Source organism: Larimichthys crocea, chromosome XXIV (genome assembly GCF_000972845.2).
Source record: "Larimichthys crocea isolate SSNF chromosome XXIV, L_crocea_2.0, whole genome shotgun sequence".
Lineage (NCBI taxonomy): Eukaryota > Metazoa > Chordata > Actinopteri > Sciaenidae > Larimichthys > Larimichthys crocea.
Window position 1 is genome coordinate 19,880,603 of NC_040034.1, and position 11,854 is coordinate 19,892,456.

The following is an 11,854-nucleotide window of genomic DNA, read 5'->3' on the forward strand; positions in this document are numbered from 1 at the left end:
CCATGTTGGCCACCGTGCTATCAAGGACTAGCCGCCATTTATTATGCGTATGAGAAAGCATCCCCTATTACGATGGGTAATCCAGTTACAATATATACACATCATAAGATCGCTGAGCTACTTGATCGAAGCAAATTTGTGATGACCCAAGCGCGGTGTTTACAGTATGTGTTATATTTTCTGTCCTTAGGTTACACAAGGTCATGCGTGAGCCCTGTGGTCCTCGGCAGTATTAATTATATGTCTTTGACTAGGTGCCACCATATCTTAATGCTATGGTGGCCAGGGTCATAGAGACCTGTTGCTGCCTTCCTAGTCATAATAGATAGCTTGTTGTTGCCATTCCAATCTGCGTAAACAGACATCTGTGTCCCCAGACTATAAAGTGCTGACAGTAACACCTCCAAGAGTAAAGACATTCTCTTTGACTAATTCTGGGGCGTATAGTATTTGTGGCGTTATCTTGGGGTTTAAAGTATATGCACCATCACGGGTTCGTCAGAAGGCGAGACCGACTCAAGCACTTCAGATGTACTTTGAGAGTGTCTCTAGTTCTTCTTGATCAAGCGTCAATAAATAATACAGCATAAGACATCAGAGGCTCCTGAACATTTTCTTCCCTCCCACTAGAAGCAGATCGTGGAACTAATCTCAGCTATGATGTTGCCAACAAAACTTGCAATAAGAAAATGCCAAGCACACAAAAAGGGTAATGAAGACATCATATGAGGATGCAGCAGATGAGGCAGCAAAGCTAGCAGCAAAAAGTGAAGTTCCCATTATGACACCGTTGTTATCGTTAGAACCAATTGTAACTCCAGAAGACATTATTCTATTGCAACAAAATGCAGGACTGAGTGAACACAGCGTCTGGCAGCAAAGGGGGGCAACGAAGGATGAAAGAGAGCTGTGGAGATCTCATGAGGGTTTGTTGGTTGCACCAGTAGCGTTGTTGACTATGTTGATTTCTGAGGTGCACAGTGTTGATCACTGTGCGAGGGGGGAAGTAATTAGGAAGATAAGACAGCAAAGATATTGGTTACCATATTTACAATCAATGGTTGAGTAAGTGTTGGAACAGTGTGAAATTTGTGCTCAGAGTAATGTAAAAAAAAAAAAAAAAAAGGATGATGGACCAGTATTTTGACTGATAATGGAGCAGTATTTATCCAAAAAGTAGGGAAAGGAAACTGGTGATTCACCTGCTGATGCTGATAGTGGCAAACTGCTTGATGGAGATGCCACCCAACAATCAAGCCAAGGAGAAACTGCTTTGGACGGAGGAATTTATGGCTGAATATGTAAAAAGATTACCTGATGTTTTGAATTTTATCATTACAGGTGTCTGAGCAGCTCACAACCATCAGAGGAACCAATTCATCCTTTTAATTAAGAAAATTTTGTATTAATCAAATATCTAAAAATGTTTTTGTCTCCCAGGTGGAACCAGATGTTGGTGACAACCAGAACTTCTATTTCCTGCGCTTTAACCAAACTGCCTATTAACCAAACTAACCAAACTGTTAACCCTGTTATGTTTGACTGTCCAATTGACAGATGTGATGACTGTAATATTGTTCACCCCTTGACTTTCTCTCAAGGTAAATGGTCATGGACAACGCATGATAAAGCTCTGATTAAGATGGTGCTCAGTGCACCCAGGTAATGAAGATAACATTCACGGCTGCTGTACCTTTGACTGAACCTCTGTGGTGTTTCACCCAACAGCCATTGAAAAGTTATCCTGATTATAAACTGTGGGCTGTTAATTACCAAGATGTTCCAGGGGAGGTGCAGAGCGGTAAGATCTGTACTATAGTGAAACTGATAAGGACAATAGTTTTCTATATACTGGTCAATTTTCTTCCATAAATACACTCGAGGTAGCCAAACCTAAATCAACAAGGCGTGCACTAGAGTCTGAGAAACTTCACCTGTACCTCTACAGGTGAAGTTTCTCAGACTCTAGTGCAAAAAACTAATTCGGCCTTCAGTCTAATGATTGATTATGCTTGTTCAAGGAACACTCACCAATGTCTCATCCAATTCCATTCACTAGAGCGGATTATAAAGTGTTCAACTGGAATGATTTGCCACGAGATTTGAAGATGAAGCAGATGAGTGCTATACTCCTGCCTACCCTGGAGTCTCCACATAATACTTAAATTGTCCTACACGTTGCTAAAACAGTCAATGAACAGTACCTACTGAGCAGTTTCAATTAGACTACACCTTTTCGCATTAATCATATACAAATGTATGAAATCAGGTTTTGAATATAGAGTTCAAATAGTTATGGCCCAAACAAACTGTTCAAGGCAACAATGAATAAAATAATTGAGAAGAAATATTTTCTATCTTCGGGGATAAAATCAGTTTTCTGCTATGTTCCATTTTAGGTTAACTTTATTTGATGATTCTGGCTTTACTGGTTGTTTGGTGTTCTAAAAGATGTGATTTTTAATCATTTAGAAATTGCCATTTTATGAATCACTTTTAAAATCTATTTTCAATGATGGTTTTCACAGTAATGTAATACATGTTTAAAAGTTCAAAGTTACAATTATGTTATGATGATATGCAACTGATGGATAACGACTGTTCATGGAAATATTCTACAAAGATGGACTCCACGCCACCATGCATCGTATGTGCTAGTAACCTCTCCATGGTGGTGACCCTCTACTGTAGATAATGTACATGGGTCGAAGATTTTGCGATATCTTGATTTCAACGATGATTGTTGTGATTAATTTAAAAAGAGAGAAGAAATTGGCTCTAGAAATGTTAAATTAATTGTTTTATGGAACCCCTTCTAATTGCTAGGGTTTTATCTACTAGGGGATGGAATAAATTTGATCTTGCTCCTCTCCCAGTGGCATATTTGCACATGATCTGTGACCTCCCTGATGACCTTCTTTAACACCCTGGTGTTGTAGGGGATCTTCGCTAGCTTAAAGGCCCTTGTTGACCTGAAAGTGGGACTCACACATCATGGGAATGGGATGATGGGGTACATAAGAGGGCTTCTTAAAGTTTCTCACTGATTGTATGAATGAATCTAAACCGACTGCTTTGTTTGGAGTGGTCAGCTAAGGACTTTGAACTGGAGAGAACAATGTGGTGCCATCTGTAGGACCAAATGGACCTTTATTAATGGATTTATTAATGGACAATTAAGTGACTGTGACTGACTGTGCTGTCTTAAGGTGATCATTGTCACACCTTTCCAATTTCACTGAGTTATGTTGAATTGATTTTCTAATCTCAAGATGAGTTTTTCTGCATTTGAACACAGCAAGCATGATTTATTACACATACACACACACACACACACACACACACACACACACACACACTGATTCTGTTTTATTACTACGCATGACTTTGATTCATTCATAAGTCTTGATTTTGTTTTATTATTACATGTCTGATGAATCTTGATTGTGTTTTATTACAGGACTGATGACTTTGATTCGTTGATTTTGTTTTATTATTACATGACTTTGATTCGTTGATTTTGTTTTATTATTACATGACTTTGATTCGTTACTTTTGTTTTATTATTACACATGGCATTGATCTATTAATGATACATATAATCTGGATTCTTGTTTTATCAGAATTGTTTTTATTTTGTTTGCAATACAACACACATACGCATAATATTATTCTTGGTTGACTGACGAGTTTGATTTGTTCTTGTAGGTTGTTTTCATTTTGTTTGTTATTGTTTTATACTCATAATATTGTGATTTTGTTTTTTGACTTAGTTTGACACATAATTTTGGTTTTATTGTATTCTACATATAATCAGTATAATGTAACCACCAATGCAGGCCATTGTGTGATCGCCCGTGTTAAACATATAATCAAAAAGCGTTTCCGGGGGTCGTAAGGGAATTTTTCCCCAAGTGGGTTTTCGCCCTTACTTGCATTGCTGTGGTGTTGAACTATTGGTGGGGATTTGATATCCCCAGAGGAGGGATATGTGGTGTTCTGCGTGACGCATATGGACTTTTGAATAGAACATGATAAAGGAACACACATACACACACATAATGCACAAACACATAGACACATAAAGGCACACATAGACATACAAAATGCACAAACACACAGATTACACAGCTAGGACAGTATCGAATGTTTCTCTGCCACCAGATAACATTCAGCCAGTCTGTTTTCAGATTGGCCTTGACCAAGATTAAGGAGTCAAGCACACACACACACACACACACACCATGCAGGCTCATGGGAAACACATAGACAATATTACGTTCATGTGACGCTCAGAACACAGACATATGATTATAAGAAAGTACAGGACGGTTGGGTCCAGATCTGGTGATTTTACTATGTAACAGTGATGTAAGAATGACGTAAAAATGGGTATAAAAGGCTGTGAAAAGTAAAAGTAAAGGTTCGTTCGGATTCGCAAGCAGCTGTCTCCGTGTTGTTATTTCATTGCGTTCTGGAAGGTTTTCTCCACAACACCCTCCACCTACCAGCCTTTTCCACCAACCTGCAGGCTGCCACCACCTGCAGACTGTGGCAAGCAGCTTTACCCTGACTTTCCACCTGCCAGCCACTATCACCAGCCTTCTGGCCACCTCCACCTGCAGACTGTGGAAAGCAGCTTTAGACTGACCATCCACCTACCAAACTTTGCCAACAGCCAGCAACCCGCCTCCACCTGCAGACTCTGGCAAGCAGCTGCAGCCTGACCCTCCACTTACCTGCCTCTGCCTCCAACCTGCAGGCGACCTCCACCTGCAGACTGTGGAAGGCAGCTTTAGACTGACCATCCACCTACCAAACTTTGCTAACAGCCTGCAGGCCGCCTCCACCTGCAGACTCTGGCAAGCACCTTTGACTGACCCTCCACTGATCTGTCTTTGCCACCAGCCTTCAGACTGCCTCCACCTGCAGACTCTGGCAAGCAGCTGTACCCTGATCCTCCATCTGCCAGCCTCTGCCACCAGCCAGCAGACCACCTCCACGTGCAGAATGTGGTAAGCAGCTTTGACTGACCCTCGAGCTACCAGCCTTCACCTCCAGGCTTTAGGCTGCCTCCACCTGCAGATTGTGGAGGGTCAGTCAAAGCTTCTTGCCACAGTCTGCAGGTGGAGGCGGCCTATAGCTGTCAGTTTTAATCCTTGAGTTCATAGTTACATGCTTTATTTGTTAACTGCTATCAAGGAATAGGACTCTCCTTTGTAGTATGCAGGAGATGCCGTGAGATTTGTGGACTTCTACTGTATGTAAGGTCTGCTAAAAATGTAGTGGGCTGGTCTGGACAGAAAATGCCAGGGCTGAATTTTTGTCCCAGTCCACGCCTGACCGGGACACAGTCTTTTTACACTCTTTTTAGTGTTCAACTGCTGGGACAACACACACGGTCAACAACTCCTTCTATGTTCGACAGCTTCATCACTGCTTTGGATTTTCTTGTTGCCATGAAAAACATCCAGAAACCACTTGTGTTTGTTTGTCCTACAGCACCTCCACCTGGAGGAGAGGAGCAAGGAGCAGCAGTCACAGCAGTCAACGAAACAGCACACATTCAGTAAACTCACAGGTTTTTCTGTCAGCGATTCACTGAATCCATTCATTCATCCAGAGGAGAAAATCTTGAAAACATAGACGTGTAAAAAATAAATGATGTCTCACTGTCACACTGTCTCACAGCTATTGTTCATGTTCTCAGTAACACCTGAGCTTTTCCTTGACAAGTGAAAATGTGAAAAACAAAGAAATAGCAATAAATTAGTGAGTCATTATAGGGTTCTTCTACTAAAATAATGAATCTGGATCCGCTCTCTAAAATATTGTTTTCCTCATTTCAGCATGACTGCTATGACATCTTGAAGGAGTACAGCTTCTCCAGATGGGGACCATACTTGACAAAAGGGAAGATGAATACAACTGATTTCTATTGATTCTTATATTGCATAAAACACATACAGTCAAGGTCAGATTAACTTGTTCGGAGTCAAAGAACGAGATTACTGCTGCCTCAGTTGTCCACCTCGTTCATGCTTACTTGCTGCCTCCATGTTCATATCAATCACACAGCAGACCTTACATAGTAGCTTCATTGTTTTCCCTCACATCAAGAACCCAACAAGGACTCCTGTCAGTTTGATTGTGGTCATTTCATTAAATGCTGAACCTGCAGGCAACCCACCTGCAGACTCTCCATCTCCACCTACGAGCCCCATTCTACAACCTGGAGGCTGCCTCCACCTTCAGACTCTGGCAAACAGCAGTAGCCATCAGTGTCAGCCAACAACCTGCAGATAACCACACCTATCAGCTTCTGTCAAGAACCTACAAGCCACCTCCACCTGGACAAATTGTCAGAAGGTTGTAGTCCAAAACTCCACCTACTACTAAATTCAATTCAATTCAAGTCATTAATGATTAGCTCCTAAAACTGATGAGCAGTTGGCACTTTGCTTGGCAGCCAATGCCATCAGTCTATGGATGTGTGTGAATGGGTGAATGTTAAAATAAAAGACAAAGTAATTATTACAGACATTCAAGACAGACACATTTTAGAACAAAATAGACAATATATTATTATTCAAACATTCTATGGTTGCTATGTTTTGTCTCCAGGTGCATCGTTTAAATAGATCATAACTAGGGAAAGATCATAACTTGAACATAAACAAAACCGAACGGTCACGAAAAAGTTTGTCTCCTGTTTCACCGACTATTAACGGAAAATTAACCCTTCAACTGAGGATTTTTTACATCCACTTGACGATTAAAAGCACACAGAGTGAAGAAGCCGACCAAGAAACTTGCATAATGGAAAATGTGAGATTTGATTACTTTTTGAAATGTTTTAAATCAATTTTACCGGACTGTACCGGATCTATTCGTTTGAAAACAGGCCAAACATGCGCATGAAATGATGACTTTATGACAAATATTAAGATTTGAACGTGCAAACATAGTATTATCTGATTAGAAATGCGTTAATTTCCATACATCTCTAGAACATTAATGTGAACGCTGGATAAAAATCATGTTGACATATCATATCAAGTCAAAGGTTTTCAGAGGGGATTTTGTATTTTTCTTTTTATCTCTGAATAAAAGATAAAAGATAAATACTGTCAACAGAAAAAAAAATGAAATTAAATATGAACAAACTTCTCGTGTATTGTAAAATTACATATATTTAACAAGACTGCAGGTGAAGAGGGTCAAAAATATTAACAAATCCATATCACCATCAAACTTCCCCAGTTGAGTAGAAACATTAATAAAATTGACCAGTTTTAGGATGCAGTCTCAGCTGAAAATATACTATCTAATAAATAATTTATGTCACACATTTAAATAAACAAACGTTGATCGTTGTCTGAGGGGAGGCCCAAAGTCTCTGACTTTGAAAGCCTGCACTAGAGGTTAGATGGGCACAGCCTGTCACTTGTTCCCTGGTAGATAAATGTGTCTGTGTTAACGAGGAAAGAACAGAACTCTATGGGTTGAAAGGGCTCAGACATTTATGTTGCTCAAATGTAATTATCTAAGAGAAGTTCATTTTTTGCAGGAAATGTGAAATTGACATTATTCTGTGCTGTTTGTTGCATATCATGTACTTGTAAAGCCTCATTCTAATGTGTGTGTATCCTTTCAGTGTAATGTGGCAAACCAAGACCATAACTACAGCAGTCGGTCAGAGAGAACAAAGAAGCCTGCAGCTCACAGGCAGTGTCCATGCTGCAGGGACAACCAGGTTAGAAATCTGGGTTTTATTTTTAATATATTTATTTTTCAATGGTTTATGTCTCAAATTGTTCAAAATGTCATTCTCCAGAACAAGAGAATTAGACTGCTTGACAAAATGTCATTCTCCAGAACAAGAGAATTAGACTGCTTGACAAAATGTAGAAATCATGACAGAGTATATTTTCAACACTGAGTGTTTTGAGACATCGTACCGGCAGATTGCACTGTACTGTATATAGCAGTCATTTACATTTACATGAGTGTAATAAGCAGTGCATTCCCAACTAATCTTTGACAAATTTAAAACTTTGCTCTGTGAAATCTTCACTTTTCAATTTCAACTTGTTTAGTGAGTAAATTTACTGAAGCCTGACATCCTCTTTCTTCATTCTCCAAAGCACCAGCACTCTGCTACAGTACACCTACTAGCCTGCCCCAGAAGAGCAAGCGGACCTCTGTAGCCCGTCCTTCCCAGCCTTTTCCTGGGCATCCAGAGCTGCTGAGTCAAGCTTCCACTGCTTCTACCAGCTCGTTGGACTTGGTCCCAAGTTGCCAACATGAATTGTTGAGGTATGATTTCGACAAAATCTCTTTTCAACGCAACACGTGACATTTTCCATGAAATAGATCATAATTGTTTCATTTCTGTTTCTCTGCTCCTCACAGGTACAAGAATGGACACCCGCGTCCATACACTTTAGAGCTGGGACGTCGGATCAAACCGAGCTGTGGGAGCGACTGGGTCGTCCTAGCTTCACAGAATCAGTCAGTGAAGATGGACTGGTGACTATCGACCAGCGTTTTGGGGTCGGAGTCCATCCTCCTCATTATGATGTGGACATTTCTGGTGAACCAAAGCCTGGCAAGCCAAAACAGAAGAGAGCCAGGAAGTAGGAATTGAATGCTCCATTCCATCCTCCACCTACAACCTCCTACCTCATCAACCAACAAACCTATCATCCACCTTAAGACTCAAAATAACAAAAGACAACCAAAAGACAAACCCATCTCAGACAACAGCATCCACCTGAAGCCTCCTTTAACTTTACCTGCAAGCCTCCTCCACCTGCAGACTCTGACCACCACCTGTAACACAAGCCTCTGACTACCAACCTCAGCCAACAAGCTATAGAGCTTCTCCACCTGCAGACTCTGGAAAACAGCTGACTCCTGGCCCTCCACCAACCAGCTTCAACCTACAACCTGTAAGCCTCCTCCAGCTTCAAATTCAAACACCACCCACTGTCTATCTCTGCCAACGACCTGCAGTCCACCTCCACTTCCACATTCTGGCAACAAGCTGTAGCCTGACCCTCCACCCACCAGCCAACACAATGCAGGTCTCCTCCACCTGCAGACTCTGACCACCACCTGTAGCACAAGCCTGTACTTGCCAACCTCTGTCAATGACCTGCAGGCCAACTCCACCTGCATATATTGGCAGAAAAGTACACCAGAAAATCATCTATGAGCCTCTAAGAACAACCTGGAGGTCCTCCACCTGCAGATTCTGGCAAGCAGCTGACTCCTGGCACTCCACTAACCAGCTACAGCCTACATCTTCGAAGCCTCCTCCACCATCAAATTCTGAATACCACATGTACCACAAGGCTCTGCCTGCCAGCTTTTGCCAATGACCTGCAGGCCACCTCCACCTTTACATTCTGGCAGCAGGCTGTAGCCTGACCCTCCACCTACCAGCCTCTGCCAACAGCACACAGCCTGCCTCCACCTGCAGACTCTGCCAAGCAGCTTTGACTGATCCTCGACCTACCTGCCTCTGCCACCAGCCTGCAGGCCGCCTCCACCTGCTGCCTGTGGCAAGCATCTGTACCCTGACCCTCCACCTGACAGCCTATTCCACCAGCCTGCAGCCGCCTCCACCTGCAGACTGTGGAAAGTAGCTTTAGACTGACCATCAACCTACCAGCCTCTGCCTCCAGCCTTCAGGCCGCCTCCACCTGCGGACTCTGCCAAGCAGCTTGGACTGACCCTCCACCTGCCAGCCTCTGCCAACAGCCTGCAGCCCACCTCCACCTGCCGACTCTGCCAAGCAGCTTTGACCCAACAGGCTCTGCCACCAGCCTACAGTCCACCTCCACCTGCAGACTGTGGCAAAGAGCTGTACCCTGACCCTCCACCTGCCTTCCTTTTTCTCCATTCTTCAGGCCTCCTCCACTTGGAGACTCTGACAAGCACCTTGAGCCTGACCCTCCACCTGCCAGCCTGCTTGCTGCCTCCACATGCAGACTCTGGCAAGCATCTTTGACTGACACTCCACCTGCCAGCCTGTGCCAACAGCCTGGAGGCCACCTCCACCTGCAGACTGTGGCAAGAAGGTTTGACTGGCTATCCATCTACCACTCTCTGTCTCCAGCCTTCAGGGTGCCTCCACCTGTGACTATGGCAAGCAGCTGGAGCCTGACCACCCACCTACTGCCACCAAGCGGCCTGCAGGCTGGTGGAAGAGGCTGGCAGGTGGAGGGTCAGGCTGCAGCTGCTTGCCAGTCTGCAGGTGGTGGTGGCCTGCAGGCTGGTGGCAGAGGCAGGTAGGTGGAGGGTCAGGATACAGCTGCTTGCCACTGACCCTCCACCTACCAGCCTTTTCCACCAACCTGCAGGCTCCCACCACCTGCAGACTGTGGCAGGCAGCTTTACCCTGACCTTCCACCTGGCAGCCACTATCACTAGCCTTCTGGCCATCTCCACCTGCAGACTGTGGAAAGCAGCTTTAGACTGACCATCCACCTACCAAACTTTGCCAACAGCCAGCAGCCCGCCTCCACCTGCAGACTCTGGCAAGCAGCTGCAGCCTGACCCTCCACCTACTTTCCTTTGCCAACAGCCTGCAGGTCACCTCCACCTGCAGACTGTGACAAGCAGCTTTGACTGACCATCCACCTGCCTGCCTCTGCCTCCAACCTGCAGGCGACCTCCACATGCAGACTGTGGAAGGCAGCTTTAGACTGACCATCCACCTACCAAACTTTGCCAACAGCCTGCAGGCCGCCTCCACCTGCAGACTCTGGCAAGCACTTTTGACTGACCCTCCATCTGCCAGCCTCTGCCACCAGCCAGCAGACCACCTCCACGTGCAGAATGTGGTAAGCAGCTTTGACTGACCCTCGAACTACCAGCCTTCACCTCCAGGCTTTAGGCCGCCTCCACCTGCAGATTGTGGAGGGTCAGTCAAAGCTTCTTGCCACAGTCTGCAGGTGGAGGCGGCCTGCAGGCAGTTGGTAAAGGTTGGTAGGTGGAGGGTCAGTCAAAGCTACTTGCCAGAGTCTGCAGGTGGAGGGACAAGGTACAGCTGTTTGCCACAGTCTACAGGTCGAGGCCTGAAGCTGCAGACCGTGGCAAGAAGCATTGACTGACCCTCCACCTACCAGGCTCTACTTCCATCCTGAAGGCCGCCTCCACCTACCTGCCTCTGCCACCAGCCTGCAGGCCGCCTCCACCTACCAGCATCTGCCTCCAGCCTTCAGGCTCAGACTCTGGCAAACAGCTGGAGCCTGACCCTCCACCTACTTTCCTTTGCCAACAGCCTGCAGGCCACCTCCACCTGCAGACTGTGGCAAGCAGCTTTACCCAGGTTGTAGCCTGTCAAAGCTGTAGTGGTAAAAGTAGTGGTATGTAGTTAGTTCTTACTTGTACTAGTTTTAAAATGTAAGTTACCAAACTCCACCTTCTGTTTGTCTCACATGTCTGTCTCTGTTTTGTGTGTTGATGGATGACCTCCAGTCTCCCTCACCTGACTGTCAGCTCACCACCTGCTGCTCATCATCCAGTCATCCTATATAGAGGACTGATTCCACCTTCCAGACTTCCAGATTTGTTTTTTGAATCCTGTTTAACCTTACTTTCCCTGTGCTTCAGGAAATCCTGCCAGTTATCCGTCCAGTTCAGTCTTACCTAAACACCTGCTCCTGAAGTTTGCTGCCACCACCAGCCTTGCACTGTTCTGGATCTACTACCTTTAAGATCTCATCCAGTCACCCTGCTCCTGAGTTGCACTATTAATTTAGTTAAATAAACCGTATAAATGTATTCTCTTCTGTGGTTGGTGTTTGCAGTTTGGGTCCTCTACTGTTCAATATAATGATCT

The 11,854-nt window shown here is 44.3% G+C and overlaps 1 long non-coding RNA gene across 1 annotated transcript; it reads left to right on the forward strand.

Annotated features, from left to right (window-relative positions):
• The first annotated feature begins 6,185 nt into the window (after positions 1-6,185).
• LOC113744634 (uncharacterized) lies at positions 6,186-7,693 on the forward strand. Its single transcript, XR_003461695.1, has 2 exons — positions 6,186-6,369; positions 7,658-7,693. It is a non-coding gene; the product is annotated as an uncharacterized LOC113744634 (long non-coding RNA).
• Positions 7,694-11,854: the final 4,161 nt, after the last annotated feature.